A 20,392-nucleotide genomic window follows, 5' to 3' on the forward strand; every position below is an offset into this window, starting at 1 on the left:
CACAAGAAATAAAATTGATTTTGGAAGAGTATTAGAAGTTCATTTTGAAAATCTTCTCTCCCTAAGTACGACAGTCCATGGATGATGATGGCAACATCATGAAAGCTATTTTGGAGGATCCAAATTAAGTGACAAGAGATAAATTCTGTGAGGACTAACAGGTGTGCAGGAGGAAATGATAAACTCTTATCTTAAATGATGTTGCTTATCTTTCTTCATCTCAAAAAGAAAAAGACCTTACCTTGGTGATTAAAAATGTTTGCCACAGATTTCATTGTATGAGGATTCTTGGTCATAATTACAGCTGGATTTTGCAAACAAGGAAAAGGAAACTGACAAGCTGTCTGGTTAGCTAAGAGAGTGCCTCTCTGTACTAGCAACCTCCACACCAGTGTCCCTGTATGTCTGCACTTCCAGGGTGGCAATGCTACAGGCTTTTCTGTGAATGAGGTCTCTGGCACCCACACTCACCTCCCAGCCTCTGCGAAACCTGCGTCATGGCATTCAAGGAAGATGTCCCGAGAGCCAACTGGCTGGCTTGATTGGCATTTACCCACAGAGGGTTATTAGCCATTTTCAAGGAGCCAGAGTGTCATTTCCCATGACAAAAATGCAGTAGAGGGGAACTTGCCCTGCAAATGGGACAAGACTGGGTGGCTCAGTGGGTTAAAGCCTCTGCCTTCAGCTCAGGTCATGGTCTCAGGGTCCTGGGAGTGAGCCCCACATTGGGCTCTCTGCTCAGCAGGGAGCCTGCTTCCCTTCTCTCTCTGCCTGCCTCTTTGCCTACTTTTGATCTCTCTGTCAAATAAATATATAAAATCTTTAAAAACAAACAAACAAAAAAAAACTTGCCCTGCAAGACAGTTTAGGGTCCCTTCTAGGAAAAGAGTTTCCGAAAGCACTGCTTAGAGCACCCCACAGCATGACTTAGAAGACCCCCTACAAAGCTGAAAGATAGGGCCGGGGTGATTACAGGCCTGGGCTGGTACACCTTGCAACTCAATGCCTCGGTTTCCCCAGCTTCGTGCCCTGCCTTCCACCCCTGAATTTTCAGAACTGCTTTTTCAGGGAAGAATCATTATCACTGTGTGAGAAGAACCAGTGGAGTTCACAGATGTTAAGTCATTTTCTCAAAGCAGCAGCAGGTAACGGAGCTAAAACTCACCCTGGGTCTGTTCTTCCTCCTTTTAATTGAAGAGTGGGTGCATTTTGGCTGTGGATTTATTATTCTGTGCTTACACAACTTTTACTCAGAAGAATCTTACTTTTCAAACACAACTTGTAGTGTTCCCTCAGCTGCATCACGTTACTTTATCACTTTGCCAAATGTCTGTAAAGTGTAAATTACAAACATGTATTTTGCAACAGGCCAACTGATTTTAAACCCCAGCAATGGAACGCCATACAAATTAGGTTAAATACGCTCTGGGCTTGCAGCTGAGTATTATTTCATAAAATAATAAATAAGATCCACTAGTCAAACTGTGACAATGAAATCTCATATTTTTTCCAAGTTTCCCTTCTCATACTTCAGTTAGTATGCAAATATGTAAGTAAAGTGGGCCACGGTGGCTGATGGGCAGCAATTTTAAAGAGCATAAATATGAAAGGATAGCAAAAAACCACAAAAGTTTTGACTAAATGCAAATACCTGTTCACAAGTTAAGAGTATTCAAAATGTTCCTGGCACACACTTAACAATGGACAGCCTTGGGTTATTTATTGACTGTTGATCGTGATGAGCACTGAGTAGACTAAATACTGTCCTGTAAGACATTTTTCTTTAGAAAGCATGTTTTGTCTATTTATCTTCTGTAGTGAGTATTTCTGCTTCCTTATTAAAAAAAGTAGTTAGGGGCACCTGGCTGGCTCAGTCAGGAGAGCATGTCACTCTTTCTTTCTTTCTTTCTTTTTTTAAGATTTTATTTATTCATTTGACAGATAGAGATCACAAGTAGGCAGAGAGTGGCAGGCAGAGAGAGAGGAGGAAGCAGGCTCCCCACCCAGCAGACGAGCAGAGAGCCAGAGAGCCAGACGCAGGGCTCAGGGCTCAATCCCAGGACCCTGGGATCATGACCCGAGCCCAAGGCAAAGGCTTTAACCTACTGAGCCACCCAGGCACCCAGAGCAAGTCACTCTTGATCTTGGGGTTGCAATCTGAACTCGACGTTGGGTATAGAGATTACTTAAAAATAAAATCTTTCAAAAAATTTAATTCTCGGGGCGCCTGGGTGGCTCAGTGGGTTAAAGCCTCTGCCTTTGGCTTGGGTTATGATCCTAGGGTCTGGGGATTGAGCCCCGCATCCGCATCCGGCTCTCTGCTCTGTGGGGAGCCTGCTTCCTCCTCTCTCTCTGCCTGCTTCTCTGCCTACTTGTAATCTCTGTCAAATAAATAAATAAAATATTTTTTTAAATTAATTCCCTTTAGGCACCCATTTAAAAAATAATATATTGAAAACCCAACAACTTAAAAGAATTGGCCCCAACAAGTCAAATAAATATAATGTTCACTACCAAGAAAATAATGTCTTTAAAAAGGATTTTAAAAATATATAAACATCTGTACACATCTGATGGTAGCAAAATATATGAGGTGATAGGGAATGAGTCACACTCATCACTGTCTATTGAATATATGAATTCTCAATGATTTATTATAATGGAGTCTTAAAGAAAAAAAGGCAATTCGTGAATAAGTTAAGGTGACAAAATCGGATAGTTGATTTTCATTTCCTTTCCTTTGCCTGTAATGGAATGGGCATGGCCAATTGCATAAAAGAGTAACAGAATGCCTAGAAAATCCGGAAACATTACTATAAACTTTTGAAAGATTATTCATCAATGTTTAAACTAAAGCAAATTCTAACCACTTTACATGTCTTGACTCAATTATTCCCGACAACAACCCTATGGGGTAGAAATTAGCACTACCTCTGTATCACAGATCAGGATACAGACGCAAAGATACTAATTTGTCCAAAGTAACACTGTTAGCAAATACCAGAACCTGGGCAGCCTAGCTGGCCAGAGTCTACTTCTAACCAACACATTTTACTACCAATAAGGCACAATTGGATTGGGCTTGCTTTTTCCAGCATGAAAGTTCATGGCAGAATATTCCCATGGGTATGGCAGATGAAAGCCTCAGAGTTTTTCCTCTTTGCAGCAAAAATGCTTTTAAGGGGTAAGAGACCCTTAAACATGCAACATGCAACCCTGCTGCATGTTGCTGAAAAAAAGGAATACTGAAAAGAATGGAAAAGCCAGGAAGAAGAGCTGCTTCCCTGCCTTGAGTGGAATCCTGGATTGCAAGGCTCCAGGACTGCCTGGCTACGGCACAAATGAGTTAGCAAGGGAAAGGAATGCAATGAACCCCATGTACTTTGATCTTCCTGAAGCATTTGATACAGTGTCCCATGAAATCAGGATCACTAAATCAACTGAAACTTATGTGGCAACAAGAACCACACAGGCATTAAACAGGCTAGAAAGAAAAACACTGGCTATATGTACTAGTATGATGAAGAAAAGAACGACAAGGAACAGTGTTCAAAAGTAATTCGGAAATCACTCATTCTGTTATAATCAAATGTGCACATAACATTAATTTTGGAGGTGTAAAAGGGCAAATGAGGGCAAGCCGACCGAATCCGTTAAATTAACAGAGGTGAAGAAAAGCAAAATCAGTTTCATTTTTGTGCTCCTTTTAATTTTCAGGGAGGGGCTAGGATGTCCAATGGGTACTAACCACCTCTAGACCTAAGATGCCAAGGCCGGGCTAAGTAAAGTAAGCAGTGGCAAACTGGGTACGTTTAAAATTTTGGGACTTTAGGTCTGAATTTCAAAAAGCATGATCCTACTATTCCACACACCACCAGTGAAGTTCCATGAGAAATAATATTCCTTTCAACAGGAAGATTTTGTTAGCAAAATCCAAAGAAACGAAGGGGCTCGAAGGCTGAATTTGGAGGTCAGATGAAAAAGTCAGTGGTGTATGTATAATCTGGCCCCACTACAAATATGCCACACAAGCAGAAGGTCATGAGAATGGTTTGCAAAGACACGGCAGGATAAAGAACAGCAGAGAAGGAAGAGAGACGAGAGCTAAAACTTGGACTAACATTATTTTTCTAAGCATAAATTATAATATTTAATTTCTTTAATGTTGAGAAATTGCTTCTCCCTTGGTAGAGCTCTTTGCCTTCCCAGCAGAAATTATACTTTAAACGTCAGTAATTGATTTAGAACTCAAGAAATGGGAGTAAGAGAGGTCTGAAACACTTGGGGAAAAAATGGCTTAAGTTCAGGCTGGCTCCCAGGAAATGTGCAAGTGAGCAGCATTTCATTCAACTCCTAAGAGACTGGACAGAACTGGGAGCCCTCTAGTCACCCTGCCCCAGGCAGTGAACTCTAGAACTCATGCTCTGAGAGATCATCGATCAACCATCACCAAGGAATTCCTACATATTCCATTTCCTTCTAAATAAAGGGGAAAAGGCAAATGTAACACAAAGACATAAAGAGTAGAGCCACACTACGTTCTTCATATGTACAGGTAAATGTATGTGAAAATGACCAAGTTGTGAAAATTATCTTACCCAAGCATTGATTAGTGGCCCCCTCCCACGGCTTAAAAATTATTCAAACAATAACAAACCCACAATCAGGCTCCATCCCCCATGTCCCAATGCCCACAGGACCTAGTGCTTGATCTGGCTGCACTCAGACACACCTGCAGGGCCTGATAAACACGGCCACTCAGCCCAGGCTCCACACCATCAGAATCACTGCTGGGAGTCGATTTGTGAAACTGTCCCTCTGAACTCCCAGGGAACCCTAAGGTGCAGCCACGCTGGGGAAACCTCTGCTGCATTCTACTCCTTTCTTCACGCCACAACCAGAGTTGCTGAAGTCAAGAGTCTGAAGCAAGCAATGTCTCTTCTCATGAACCTTTAGTGGAATAACCTTCCAAGGCAATGGAATGAAGTCCAAATTCCTTAGCAGGACACTCCATGCCCTCTGAAATCTGTCCCAAACTGCTTTTCTGCTATCCTTTCTTCCCACATCTCTCCTTCTGGCAGAGCACCAACCTTCAAACACATTACATGCTGCTTTTGCATCTCCATACTTCACCGCCCCAGTGTCCCCTCAATCTGCCACCCTTTCTCTACCAGTCAGCATCTTTCACACCATTTAAGGCCCTGCTCAAGTTAATTTTCTGAAGTAGTTTTGTGTGTGTGAAATCTTCTCTGATCTTTTTTTTTTTTTTTTTTAAGATTTACTTATTTGAGAGAGAGTGAGAGAGGGAGGGAGAGAAAGCCTAAGCAGGGTAAGGAGCAGAGGGAGAAGCAGACTCCCTACCAAACAGGGAGCCCAATGGTGGGGGTGGGGGGGACCTCCATCCCAGGACCCTGGGATCATGACCTGAGCTGAAGGCAGATGCTTAACCGACTGAGCCACCCAAGTGCCCCTTCTCTGATCGTGCCAATTAAAAATCAGTCTCTCCTTCCTCTGAGCAAACATCCAAAAAAATATAGCTCACGTAGGAGCTATCACATATACAGTGGATGCTGTGAGGAACTGTACTGGACTGTCCGCACCCCAGTGTCCCCGCTGAGAGCAGGGGCATCCATAACTCATGTTTTATACTGAGTGGACAGATCCAGGTTCCAAGTGTAGTTCTTTTCGGTACAACCAGCACTGCAATCCTTAGTGTAAGGGCCTTTTATTTAGTAGGTTATTTAAACACACTGTGCCTCAATTTTGTAATCTTTGAAATGTAACAATGATAAATGATATCCACCTTCATGACTGAAGTGAAGACAAGGCATGAAAAATGTCTGGCTCGATATGGACCACCTAAAAATTCACCGAGAGGACAGCTTTTCATTACCGTTTCTTATTCATTTTTGTTTCCTAAGCTACAGGAATGAACTGCACGACACAGTGCTCAAAAAGCATTTGCTTTCAAATAAGCAGTGATTTCTTAATGCCCTTTCTCCTTACCCAGTTTTGTTCTGTCGTGAAGGGTATTTCATAATATTTCTATTGACAAGTCATCTCTTACTCTCCCTTTCCTCCTTCAAAAACGATTGTACAAAATTCTAACGAACAAGCCATGTCAGTGTCCCTCCTACTCCAGCCTGACTTTCTGCTTTGAACTACAGTGACTGCCTGCAGCCACAGTGTCGCTGCCCAGAGAATCGCCTGCTTCACCCTGACAACAAACAGCACTTTGTAGGCAAACTGGAGGCGAGCCCAAAGTAGGAGGGGGGAAAAGCCAAGGAAAAGGAGTTTAGGCCAGAAACAGAGTTGACACCCACACGATCGTCCGCACTGTAACACAGGTAGAAGCGAACAGGAAAGGAAAGACGTTCAAATCAACACAAGCCTTCCCTAGTACTTCCAAGCATCCCCCTCGCCACTCACCCATGGATGAAGATGACGGCCACAGCTCACACAGGCCACGCCGGTCCTCTCACTGCCTGACACACGCGGCTACTGTTGTGGACAAATGACTGTCCTGTCCAACGGCACCTGCTTTTCCTCAAACCAGGCACACTGCTGTTACTATCCCGCCATCATACCCCCTGGAGATGAAACCCAACATGAACTAAATCCAAGGCCACACCATCAGGAGAAGCCAGGGCCAACACCAGCTCTCAAGTCCTCAAGCTCCAGATGCACGGACCTCCCACGGCCTTACAACCAGTGTGGAAAGTGATTTCCAAAATGTTCTCAGAAGCACTCCAAATCCACTAGTTGTAAAGGTAAAGGTAAAACCATTTTTGTGCTCTTAAAAACAGTTCTGGTGCCAAGAGTGAGGGCCGTCAGCAGCAGTGAGGCCCGGATGGCGGCCTTGAGGAGGATCTGTGGGGTGTGCTGGCAGGCCGGTCCAGGACGAGCTGCGCCTTTCTGTTCCTGGATGGAAGTGGCCTCCTGACAACTGTGTTCATTTGGTTTGGGGAGGAGCAACTGGGGAAGGGGCAAAATTGTCATTCTTTCTTCAAAGCCAATCTTGATCCTAACTTTAAAGCAAAGGTAATGTGGGAAGCAAAGGAGTTTCTAAAGCAAATCTGCGATCCTTCCTGCGACAGAGTGTGAGAGGCAAGAATGTGGTCCTCACAAGCACAGATCCTGAAGCCACCGAGGGCCTGGGTTCCCATCACTGCTGGGTCACTGCTGGTGTATGACCCTGAGTCCCTCAGCTACTCAAGGTCTTGGGGAAGTGCAACCAGACTGCAGAACTCAGCTTCAGTGCCCTAGGCTACACAGCGAGGGGGGTGGGGGTCAGGAGCAAATGAGTTACTCCATGCAAAGTGCTCCAAGCAGTGCCTGCAGGCGTGAGTACTACCTAAGTGTCTCCTATTATTTCCAGAATGGCAGTCCTCTCTAAGATTGGGTTCTGCAAGTGGATTTTACAAGAAAGTTCAAGAAGACTTCTTATATAAATTTGTTTATCCATAATGCCCCAAACCAGCACAAAGATTATTTACAGGTTTCACTTCCTGATAGGATCTTCCAGGATTTCCATCTGTGGACTAGAGTCCCTGGAAGAACAAACGTGGAATTTGAAGAATTCTTCTTCCCAGCAATAGTGCAAGGAAATCTGCACCCATTCTTCTCAATACTGCAAACTGGCTTCCATAATGAAAAACAAAAACAAAAACCAAAGACCTTCATTGCCTTAAACTAACTAACGTGGGGGGGGGGGGTGGTTGGCACACATTTTTAAAAATGCATTTATTCTGAAAATGCATTTTTTATTCTAAAGTTAACACCAGCTGAGAGGGCCACGGTTCAGCTCACGCAGGGAGGACAGTCCTATGGACTGGAATAAAACCTGCTGAGGAATCAAAAGATTTCCTTCCCAGAAAATGCTGAAATTCCAGGAACAATGTGCTACACTTGGGATGATTAAGAGAACAATGCTATTAAAAATCCCGTCTCAGGCTAGGTCTAGCCTCAGCTACTAAAAGGGTCTGCTCAAGTAACCCCTCCTCTCTGAGCAGGCATTTGTACAACACACTCACGGAAACGAGGAAGGCTCTTCCCCAGAAGAGCAGATACAGCTGAAGGCGGCTGCACTAGTGGCACACAGCAGGGGTCTGAGGTCGTGCCCTGCACAGGGGCACCCCGCCAGGGAGCAGGGGCAGAAACCCAGCCTCCGCCGCTCCCCAACAGCGCGCCGACCGGGCAGACGCAGTCGTGCGGCCGCTGACTTCACACAAAGGGACCGTGGGGGCCGCTCCTAGTCGTGCGGCGCACAGCAGCCCTCCACAAGCAAAATAAGCTGGTGTCCAGAGCCCCGTGGGAGCTGGGGGCTGCCGGGCGGGCCCCTCGGATGCGGCTGCGGTTTGTAGCGAACCCAGCCAACTTTCTGCAGGGCAGACATTTGCCAGCTCTCCCGGCTTCCTTTTGGTTATCAGCCGCTCTGTAGTCTCTTCTTCCCTGCCTCTGTATGCTCCTTTCGGATGGGAACCCTTTCCCTTCCTTTCCACCCCAATTCTCCTTTTGCAGGAGCCACAACACAAATTAACACGCTCCCAGGAGGAACGGCAACATAATGGCTCTCTGCCCACCCACATGGATTCTATCCTACTTCTTTTTTTTTTTTTTTAAAGATTTTATTTATTTATTTGACAGAGATCACAAGTAGACAGAGAGAGAGGCAGAGAGAGAGGGAGGGAAGCAGGCTCCCTGCTAAGCAGAGAGTCGGATGCGGGACTCGATCCCAGGAAGCTGAGATCATGACCTGAGCCGAAAGGCAGCGGTTTAACCCACTGAGCCACCCAGGCACCCATCTATCCTACTTCTAAATATTTATCGGGCCACAATTTTCCCTTTCTCCTGTAAGGACTCTACTTGTCTCGCCCTCTGCTTCCTATTACACCAGATCGAGTTTGAGATACAAAGAAATGCTCCTCTTCCTTATCTTTGGAGAGTAGATGATCTTTCTTTACCTCCAACTGGCGCTTACCCCTCGTTTTCTACTCCTGGGTCCACCTGCCCCCTCTGCCCCATAACCAGGCCTCCATGCCTCATTCCCAAACTATGCGTTTGTCACTGAATCTACTATTCCTCAAGCAAGATAACGCTTCAAATGCATTCATTCCAGAAATATAGCGCAACAAATTTAAAGGGCATTAATTGTCACCATTACAAGTATGGGGCTTTGGGGGATTTTTGTTATTGTTGTTGTTGTTTTTCTGCTTTGTGTGTCTATATGGGGGAGGGGTTGCAGAGAACAATGAAATCAAGTTCTGACCTGTTTCCATTTAAACTGATTGTCCAAGGGTACTGCACTTTTACTCACATCCCAGGCTTCTGTTTACTTGGCCACTAAGCGCTCTCTATCTCTAAGGACCTAAAGCTTACAGGCTTTAGGTATCCAGCGCACAAAGCCATTTTGTTTGGTCTGTAGGAAGTTCTCATTTAAAATGTTGAGTTAGCCAATCTTTTAAAATCAGGAGATTTTAAAGTAATAATCCAGATTTCTGGTTTACAGTGAAAAATCAGAAGATCTGGCAAGACCTGCCCACATTCCCATATGGCAACAATTGGCTGCTGAACAGATCAGCTAAACAGAGCCCCTTTAGACAGACCTGCACTTTCTAGTTCAGCCCATGTCTACCCCACTCCCTCCTGAACACCCTACCCGGAGGCTGAGGACCAGCTGCCACAGATCGTCCTCTGTGAGGCCCACTTGAGGTGGTGCCTGGCGTTTGTTTTGAGACCCTAGGGCAGAGCTGACCTCCCAACACTAAGGCTCCTTCTGGTTGGTGCAGAAACCACAGATAGGATTACAAAGTTTCGGCTATGTACAGCATTTGCCATGCAGAAATAACGTATAAGAGAAAGAACTAAGAGAGAAGAAAATGTACCATAATAGAAAGACATCTGAAAAGAACTAGGTTAAAGAGAGAGAAAAGCATCCCTCCCTCTCTGGGCGTGTGTGCGTGGAACGGGGGTGCATTTGTGCAAGCTGTATTAACACCGCAGACCATCTTCTGACTTGTACTTCATTATTGGCTAAAATGTTAGTGTGAAAAATAAAACCGCTGAAGTAGAAAGTCTAACAGAATGAATTCACTCCCTTGAAATGATATTACTTCAGCAGAATAAATCTATGAATGGAGTATAAATATGTGATCTAGGTATATGGAGAGTGACGAATTCATTGTTTATTTACAGGACACAGATAGGATTCTTTATTGTTTCCCTGCATATGCTTGCTATGGCATGAGTTTCTCAAGCACTTGGAGGCAACCCCTTATAAACACCAGCTATGTCTGTATATATTTACGCACAGCAGTTGCTGTAAGGTCACATCTCCCGAGGAGGAGTAAACTCCTACGACATATACCACTACAAGTGGCACTCCATAGCCAACACTGGTGACAAGAGAACAGACTAGAAAAGTCACCAGAACAAGTGATTTTAAAATACCCTCTCTGTTCCAGGATCAACTTACCCTCAAGTGGTTTTACGCTGGCTTGTATTTTTGAAAACGCTGTGCGCTGGTGAGAACACTGGCCCGGAAGCCTGGAGACCCCAGTGCCACTACGCTCTCCTCTTCACCGCCTGAGGTGCCAGGTTCAGATCTCATCCCTGAATGAGAAGCACGACCCAGACAGGTTGGAAGGTCCCTCTATACCTCAAAATCCCATTCTCTCTCTCTCTGTTTTTTTCTGCCAAGAATATGAATAGGTATCATAAAATGAACAGAGAGAAATAAAAGAGAAATGAGAACAGCAGATAAGAGAACAGGCTTTGAAACGACAAAAGTAGCTTCAAATTCCACCTCCACCATCTGTTTTTGTTCATTCGTTTGTTTTTTGCAAACCACATAACCTCTCAAGCCTCAGTTACCTCATCTGTAAGGTGGGAGTAGTCCACTTTCCACTCAGGATTGCTCTGAGGATTGAATGAGAATGCATGTAAATTCCAAGGCAAAGGTTTGGACAAGCAAGAAATACCTAATAAACAGTTATTAGTATTAATTTGGGGTATTCCAAAAATTGTCCAATTGCTTCTTGACCAGCTTAAAAAAAAAAAAAAACTAGCTATATCTGATAATAAATTGATTATAAAAGCTTATTCGGTAGGGTAGCGTCATGGATACCATTTTCCAATGAATTTTAATTTTCAAATACTTCTCAGAACTAAGCTTGGAACAATCAGTGATGAAAATTTTGACTGATGGTACTTCACTTCTGATGTGCTGGGCATAAGTCTGTCCTGTCTCCATTGCATGAGATCTGGAGAGGCAGCTTTCTGGTGATCAACATCCTTCAGAGAGAACGGCTGTCTTGCACTTCCTTTCTTCTCCCGCTTTGTAGAATTCACTGCAGTGTTGGTGATCTGTTGACGCTGAGATTTCAGCAAAGGAATTTATGGGTTGCTGGGGAAGTGAAGCCTTCTCTGGCAATGTTCCTAACTATTACCAGCAAGCAGAAGAGGAAAGTAAGAAGGGTTTTAAGAAATGTTCATAATGGAATCTAACGTTGACATGTGTGAGCCTGGCCCAGCAGGAGATGTCCACAGGTGAATACGGACATCTTGAAAGCCTCAGAGCAGTGGTAGTTCCCAGACTTGATTTCAAACTAGTAAAATCCAAAAGGAAGACTATCATAAAATTGCCAGGGCTTCGGTGACCAAGAAATGACCCGAAAAACCACACTATCACCATTCTTCACAAGAGGAAAAAAATTAATACCTCAAAGTAGAAAGAACCCAACATTTTTTTAAAGACCTTTTGAATTGAGGAAACACAGCATTAAAATCAAAACTGAAAAGCTGCATTGTCACCATTATTTTCTTTCCCCATAGGCTAGGGCAACTCTCGCCATGCGCGCCCGCTGGAAACAGACTTCCAGTTGGCCCCATTACGCCATCCAGTGCAGGGCGCAGCACCTCATGGAGGCACTAATGGCCACACTGTGAACCATCCGGTGTCTTGGTCATCACCTTCCAAGGATACAGATGTATCCACAGAGCTCCGTGTCTGTCTTGGTAACTAACTGTGAGCCTGTCAGCCTCCAGTGTTTTGAAACCTTTCTGAGAGTGTCTCAGTCAGTATCCAGCCTTTGGGTACAGCTCTGTAAGACAGTGGTTCTCACTCTCGGCTCTACATATGGAATCACTTGACGGCAGAGAGAGCTCTTTTCAAAATGAAACTCCACACCCAGAGATTTTGATTCAATACCTGGGGCTCAAGTAACATCAAAATATTCCCCAGACTGACTCAGATGAGACCCAGGCAGGGCTGAGGAAAACAGGTGCCGTATTTTTTGACTTCACCCTGGATTTCTGTATTATAAACCTGTAAGGTGCACCTCTTCCGGTGTTCCTTCAGGGGACAAACATGAATGGAGGGCCTGCCATGAGCAAGACACTAGGAAATCTGTGGAGAACAAGACAGATATGCCCCTGCCCTCATCATGCTGACAGAGAACCGGAGCAAGAGAAGAGGCAGGCGAACTACATTCCGGCTTCCTGGGATTTGGTGAACACTCCAGGTTCCTCTGCCCTTTAGCTTGTGGTTTCACAGGTTTCAATAACATCTCCCTGTCTTCTTCCCAGATACCAAAATTCCCAGTATTTTGATCAGGAAAGCAGACAGGCAAGGCCCTGTCCTTTTGGAACTTCCATTCCAGCAGCAATGTCTACATTTTCTAGGTACCATTACATTGGTTGTTCCGGCTCCAGTGTCTTTCCTAAAGTCAGGCATCCCAGCTTTGAACAAAGATCGTGGAAATTCAAATAAGATTGTTTTCTGTTTGGTTTCCATGATGGCTTTTTTTTTTTCCCCCAAAAAAATCTTTTTGATAGAGCTTAGTGTTTCCTGTCTTTTTTCATCTACAAGAGCAAGTTGGGACAACACTGTGGAAAGTGTTTTCAAAGTCCCTTCCTGGGTTTTGCCACCAAAACACCACCCTCTGACAGTTCCATAATTTCTTTTTTAGCACCTGACCTCCTACCGCACAGAGAGAAGCTCACCGGCAAGTCTTCTGATGACTCACATACCCTAATACGGTTTCCCTGGAGGAAATCCCCATTGGTTAGTTATTTCATAATTCAGAAGAGCTTGCTGTCATCTGTAAACCTAGAAATTCCACTGTGTGCTCCTTCTTTTGGATCAATTATGTAAATAAGGCCCGAGGGACCCACTGTTTACACACCTCCAAGCAGAGGAGAAATCTTTCTATCCTTAGCTTTTATTTGTGGTCTTTAAGGCAGATGAGTTTTAATGTCTGCTCTGTCACTCCTGTGTAAGCTATAGGTAGTCACATCACCTCCCTGGGCCTCGATTTTCTTATCTATGAAATTCAAGTGTTGATACCTTCAGTAAAATTCTACCTTTCTATTCAAACGGAACATCACATCCTTAATTCCAAGGTGACTTCATGTTTGATACAGCCCTTGATAGGATAAAAGGACAGTATCTAAGCGTTTTCCTGTATTTTCTTCTCTCAAGAAATCTCCTATCTTCACAAACATCCCCTCTTCTCTCAGGAATATCCCTCATCTCCAGAGGACATGGGACAGCTGTTCCATGTGGACCAGAATGGAAGGGAGAGTAAACAGACTGATCATCTGGGCAGACAACATACCAGCAAGGGATAGGGGCACAATGGACATTTATGACAAAGAAGGTGCACGTTAGCTGTGAGATCTGGAATTTTGTTCTAGCGCTCTCAATGTTGGATGGCTACCATCGCAAACAAATAATTTATTTAAATCTAGTTTGTTGGATAGATCTAGAACATTTAGAGAACTTGGCACTAAGTTCTCTCTGAACTGCCTGCTTCAAAAGACATCTGCGCATGGTGATTTCCTAATGTCATTGATTCAGAGATGACATGTGAAATCTGGTAAGTATGCAATGATACCAATGACAAGCTAAACCCCAATTCTGGGGGAAAAGGCTTGTTTCTAAGCCCCAATCCCCTTTCCTTCCCAAATGTAAAGTTGTCACTAATGAAGTTATCTTGGGCATATTAACAAAAAGAAAAGGAAAAAAAAAAAGCTTGGCCAGAGTGGGAACCAAGTCCATGCGTTTTTGTTTTATTTTTTTCCCAGTACCACTTATCCTATTTACCTCTTCACAAATTTCAAAAGCAGCTCTGATCTGGCAAGCTTCAGATTTGCACAGAACGTTAGAAATTCTCTTCCAGATGTCTAAACAGAATTACAAAGACCCCAGAGGATGGAGTACAGATTTCAGAATCTTGCAACAGACTCAAATTAATTTCAAAAGGGCATCACAGGTACAATGCAGTTTGACCACAAACACAGATTTCTCAGGAGCTCCTAAACTAAGGGCCAATCAATCCCTGGAATTCACTTTCATCACTCAGCATCCCAGGTCCAGAATAGGACTAATAGTGCCAAATTACTGGGTTGTGAACAGTATTAATACAAGTGGCTACAAAGCTTTTGGCAAAGTCATCCTCTACTCCTCTCTCACAGGATTAGAAGGCAGAAGAAAGATTTGAAAATCTCAAAGACCTTCAGACTGGACTAAAATAAATAGGATAGCACCGAATATGGACAAAACCCAAAAAACTTCCATTTGATTTCACACACATACAAAAATCTGCCCAGTGAATACAGGGATACAGCAGCTCACACAACAGAGTGTCAGGATGTTTTGACTATTTGGACAGAATTTATACATGGATCTGTACTAGCTACGTGCTATTAAAAAAAAAAAAAAAAGGAGTTTTGTGAGTTTAAATTGCAGTAATCAGATGCTTATGCCTTGGTTTCAGTAAATAGTGGTCTGACTGTACTCTTTGTTGACCAGAACATATTTCAATTATTGCATTCAATTCCAGACACTGTTACCCTCCATGAGAGAAGCTGACAGATAAGACATCTAGAAACCATGTCCCACACAGGATTATGAAAAGAAGTGGACTATTTTGCACTGAGAAAAGGGGAAGGATACATCATACTGTCTTTGTGAAAGATGTCAAAGGGCTGTCCTGATGATGTGGGAAGTTTCCAGGAGGCAGTCTTCAACTCAAATAATTATCATACATAGTTCAAAGATACAAGAGCATGTCCTCATAAGTACAGAGTTCCCGGTTTCTAAGGATGGTTAAATAGAGGCTGCCTAGCAAGTGTGAGAATTTACTAAAGAAGTTAGACCAGGACCTCTCAAATTCCAATTCTGAGTCTGTGATTCCCCACCTACCCAGTATTTCACTGCCGTGGCTCATCTGCCACGATCCCTTGAAAATGCCCCTTTCCTCTGATTATGTTTTGCCCAGATCCTAATCACTTCAGGCCTGAGCACAGGAGAAATCTCCTAGATTGGCTTCCCAACCTTGACATCCCTCCTCACACGTCAAGAACCACCTCCTTCAAGGCCTATTCTGAGATGTAACTTCACTTCATGGTAACCTTTCTGGTTAGTGTTAGAGCATGGTTTCTCAACCCTGGCACTACTGACTTTTTGCCAGGATAATTCTTTGGAGTGGGGGCTGTCCTGGGCATGGCAGGAGGGATGTTCAGCTACTATCCATTAGATGTCAGTAGCACCTGTCTCCCAGCTATGACTCCAACCCAAAAAAAAACCCAAAAAGCAACAAACAATGTCTCCAGGCATTGCCAAATGTTTGCTGGGAGGCAAAATCACCCCTTGTTGAGAACTACTCTTTTTGAGGCAAATGATTAACACCACTGACCTGTGGTTCAAGTTTTCCACTAACTAGATTCTCCCCACCGTCATCAGTCATGTTCTCTGCTCTAGCCAGGCAAACCTATTTACTATCTGTGACTTGTGACAAAGCTCATTGCTTCCCCTTAATACATGCTCCTTCCCCTTTCCCCAAAGCACACAACACTTTGTTCTGGCTCCAAAAAACCCTTTCCATTCCACTATTCCTTGACATTTAGAAAAAAATAATCCTTTGCTTCTGGTGGTGTCCTCACCCATACCTGTCTTACTGGCCCTCTATTTGTACACGAATCCTCTCCTTCCTTGTTAAGGAACCGTAGCACCCACTGTTTCTCTGTTTGCTGCTGGCGCTCAATAAATACCGATTGGTATTTCTTAGAATGGCAAACATCAGCTCCAATTACACATGGAAAATACATGAAATCCCTTACCATCTACCATTTCAAGAACATCTGTGATCATGAGTACACAGTCTGAACAAAAGTTTGACTTTTTCATACATAGTGCCAATCTACCTACCCAGCTGCGACTGAACCAAGTCTAACTTCCATCATAGAGCTATCAAAACAATTCAGCTACTGGGACAGGACAAACACATCAAAATATTGTGAAATTAATCAAAAAAAGCTCAGCACAATATAAATGTTAAGGGGAAAAGGCCAAGTTTTGACCAAGTTTTTTTAAATTCTATAAACCTCGGCAAGGAGGAAAAGATTCGAAGATGGCTCCATACTTCCCCTATTCCTTGCATCATCCACTAACAGAAGAGACTGGGGGACCCGGTCATCTAAGGACAGTCTCCGCTCCACCTGCTAATGTGTTAAGTTTTAATCAACGAAGTACACACACGCACACCCTCAATAAAAACGAGACAAATCTAAGATCAAATGTTCAAATACAAAAGTAAACCAATGCCAATTCATGATTTGGAATCCTTCCCCGCCTTCCCCCCACCAGCTCCGGGGATTACTTAATCATTTTATGGGAGGCTCCCTTCCTAACCTACAGAGATCAAACACTCCAAATTGACTTTGCTGGATCCTTACTTTAGCTCATCTCAGGATCTTTCCTCTCTCGCTTTGGCATTTTAACGGTCTTTCAGTCAACTGGTGTGGAAGACAGGAGAAGCGACAACTCTAGCCCTTTCCTAGCTGATGGTAGGTGTTTGGTCAGTATTTGTGGACAATAAAAAAGAAATGTTGTCTAAAGACCTCATTTACCGGTTATGGTGCAGGATTCTTCCCACGGGTTAGTAAAAAGCCGAGGTCCCAGAAGCTGTGGGGGGAAGGTCTGAATCACTGTCATCCTTGGCACTTAAAAGTGCCCTTTGGTTGTTTTTGAGATAAACAGCCCTCACCATTACTGCAGACAGCAATGCCTTGCCTATCCAGACTCTTCCAAAGTCCAGCAGAGAACACAAAATAGGTGCTCAATAAACGATGCCGGAGTGGAATTTTATTATCAGAGCTAGGGAAAGTTCCCAGGAGTCAACTCTCTCCTTACTCCTGTAGCTCTTTCAAAATAGGTCCTCCGAGCTTTCTCTGCTTAACAAAAAATATTTTTCAAATTCAAGGAAGAGGAAAGGAGAAACTCCGCAAAGCAGAGGAAGCCATGTATGAGTCCAAGAAGCTCAAGTTGGGCCCCGCAGTTGGCTAGGACTCCCCAGTATCTATTCTCCATCTTTCTGCCTACCTCTTGAGTGCTCGCTCCCTATCACCCTTGCGTTTCTTTCTTTCCTGAAACCATACCCCCCACACACACACCTTCTGCCACACAGCCCCCCAACTGCGTGCTCGTTGGGACCACAAATCCCCACCTCTTCCTCTACAGCAGGGACCTACCTCTCCTCCCTCGAACCTGCAGCAGCTCTTCTTCACTGCGGCTGGCTTTTTAAGAAACACAAAAACAAAAAACAAAAAACAGCCCACCTAAAGCCAAAACCCTAATTTCTTTATCCCTAAAGGATACCCCAAATTAGGGGGGACATTAAGAGGAAGGCCTCTATCAACCCTCCAGGAAGCAACTTCCCCCAACCCTCCTTCCCAAGCCCCTCGCCAGGATACGAGCAAGAAGTCCAGTTCCCAAGTGCCCACGCCTTCAAACAAGCTAGAAGCGGATTATACCGGTACCCAACCCGGAGATGGCCCGCGGCGGGCAGGGTGCACCTGCGGGCCCCCAGCTCCCTCCCTCCGGCGCGGGGGGCGGGGCGCTGCCCTCATTCCCCGCCCAACCCACCCGGCGCGGGAAGCAGGCGCGGGGGAGGCGTTTCGGGAGAAGTTAAAGGGCTCACCTTCTGGGCTCTGGGCCAGCAAGGCCAGACACCAGACACCCACCTCCGGGAGGAATCGGCAGAGCCGAAATCGGGTCTCCCCGCCCTCCCGACTGCACGGACGGGGGCGAGAGGAGGGAGCGCGCGCGAGGGGGAGCCGAAGAGGGGCAGCCCGCACCCTCCTCTCCCGGGGTATACCGCCGCCGGCCCAGGCGTCCGCGGCGCTTGCCGCTCCAGCTTGCCGGGAGCGGCACAATCTTCCGGGCCGGAGCGGTCGCAGACGGGAGACCCGCGCTACCCCGCGCGCCGCCCGCGTCCCCCCCCCCCCGGCCCCGGCCCCCGCCCCCGCCCCTCGCTGCGAGTTCCCGGCCGCAGCCTCAGCGCCCGCCGCGGGGCAGGACGCCTGCGCCGGGGAAGGGGCGCGCTTCGCCTCCGGGGCGGCTCCCACTTGCGCGGCCCCGGCCACGGCCCCGGGGAGGCGCGCACCAACCTTGTGGGGCAGCCCGAGCAGCCTGGCCGCCGAGCCACGGCTTATGCTGAGGCGGGAGGTGGCGGCATCACCTGCGGCGGGCGGCGGCTGCACCGGGACGCGCCGGGGCGGCGAAGGCGCGCGGCGCCCTGGACCCTGCTCCCGAGGCCCCGCCCGCGGCTGCCACCTCGAAGCGCGGCGGAGGAGCCGGGGCACCACGGGCGGCGGCAGCGGCGGCGACGGGAGCAGCAGCACATGACTCTGTAACGGGGGGAATTAGACAAAGCGTAACATGGACTCCGGGCCCGTGCAGGCGCTGCAGCTCCGGGACCAACCGCAGCCAGCGAGCGCCGCGACTGGCTCGGCCGCAGCCAATGGGGCGGGCCTGGGCCTCCATGTGACAGCGAGCGCTTTCCCCCGGCCGCCCGGCCGCGCCCGCAGCTGGCCGGCCTCTCCGGAGGGGGCTGCGCGGCCGGTTAGGTGGCCCAGGATCCGGGACCCGCGGCTAGAGGCTGCCAGACGCCAAGCAGGTGCATGGGGCGGGGAAGATCGCTAGTCGCCGAAAGACTTACCTGTCAGGCGCCTACCTGAACGCGGCGCCGTGCCAGGCAGCCGCTGTCCCCTGGCAGGAGTGGGGCAAGGTCAGCAACCTTCGCCCTTCCTGGGTCTATCCTTTTGACTCAAACTCTGATATTAAGACCTAACGTGAAAGGCAATGAAATGGTAGGGGGGGAAGTTGCGTAAAAGTCATTTAAGCAGCTTCCAACCCAAGGAGAAAGTACTTGCCTCGGATCTGGGGCAGTCACAACTTTATCTTGGCACGAGTAGCTTCCCAGCCTCGTTTATTCCGTCTCTGCTATTAAAGATACATTGGAGAGTCCGTTCTTGTTTTAATCCGACTCTACTCTTTTTTTCCCCCATTCTTCTTTGCCAGAATTGTCGTGTCTGAAGCAGACAGATGAAAGGTTGTCCTCTGCAAAGAGGTGTTTTCCAACCTGATAGTTTTCCCTCTTGTTTTTGTTTTAAAATCGAAATGGATTTCCCTTCTTTCTCGTGGGTGGGGAGAAGCAGGAATAAAGAAATAAGGCCGGGGGAGATTTGGAATTGTTGGTTTATAACAAAGCAAATGGTTCCAGCCAATCCTTCAGTATCTCCTTTTGTCGGAATCCACCCTTTTCTGTGAACAATGGGAAGTTTCATCTGGATCAGGATCCCTCCATGTCAGCGAATGTTCGATCAGCATTTACTCAGTGTTCGAGTGTTCTTTGTAAACATGCTACACAAAATGCGATGGGGGTACTCAGGAAGGTGTGTGTTCGGATACAGCAAGGCCTTAAAAATAATGGTTTTCTAGGGTTTCAGGAAGGGCTTGGGAGAGAAGAGGGGGATAGAATGGACCCTAGCGTAGTAAGCCTTTGTGGGTCAGGCATGGAAAGTGAAGAAGGGCAGTCCTGGCAGAGAAGAGTATGAACAGAGGTCCAGAGCACGCTCAAGGGACTGTTCTAGACTAGTTACAACATGACACCAGATTTTGAGCCCTTCTGACCTCTGGCTTTCTCACTTGCCTTGCCCTGCCCCTCACATGCCAGCAGCCTCTCCTGTTCCACACAGCCAGCCAAGAAGGAGGTGTGTGGGCAGGGGCTGTGTGGTAAGTGATTTAATTACAGTACCAGATTTGCTCATTTGGGAGGTTAGAGCAGTTTAAAAACTGTTAACATCTAGTGGTGTAATATTTTGATTGAAAACACCCCATTATTATAACTAATTTGGAATGTTTTGCTGTTTGTAAAAACACTTTGTTCCATGTTTTGATCTTCCCTGGGCTTTAACCCATGATTCTAGATCTGAGAGAAACATGATTTCAAGATTGGTATAAATTGAGAAAAAAAGTAATACTCAGAAAACAGTCAAATGTGGACAAACAGCTATTCACACATGATATACGCATGAGTATAAATTGGGC

General features: G+C 46.0%; 1 protein-coding gene across 5 annotated transcripts in view; it reads right to left on the minus strand.

The window, feature by feature from the left end:
• Positions 1-18,630, minus strand: part of LRRC8D (leucine rich repeat containing 8 VRAC subunit D) — a 119,099-nt gene extending 100,469 nt beyond the window's left edge. For 2 of the 5 annotated variants that reach the window (XM_032361190.1, XM_032361191.1), the window contains exon 1: positions 18,451-18,555. The gene's annotated coding sequence lies outside the window, so the exon portion shown is untranslated. Of the gene's footprint in view, positions 1-17,532; positions 17,876-17,981; positions 18,067-18,450 lie in introns of those variants that run through there. The other 3 variants (XM_032361194.1, XM_032361197.1, XM_032361192.1) reach the window with 3 other exon arrangements.
• Between the last annotated feature and the right edge of the window lie 1,762 nt (positions 18,631-20,392).

The sequence above is a fragment of the Mustela erminea genome, chromosome 10 (genome assembly GCF_009829155.1).
Source record: "Mustela erminea isolate mMusErm1 chromosome 10, mMusErm1.Pri, whole genome shotgun sequence".
In the NCBI taxonomy this organism is placed as follows: Eukaryota; Metazoa; Chordata; class Mammalia; order Carnivora; family Mustelidae; genus Mustela; species Mustela erminea.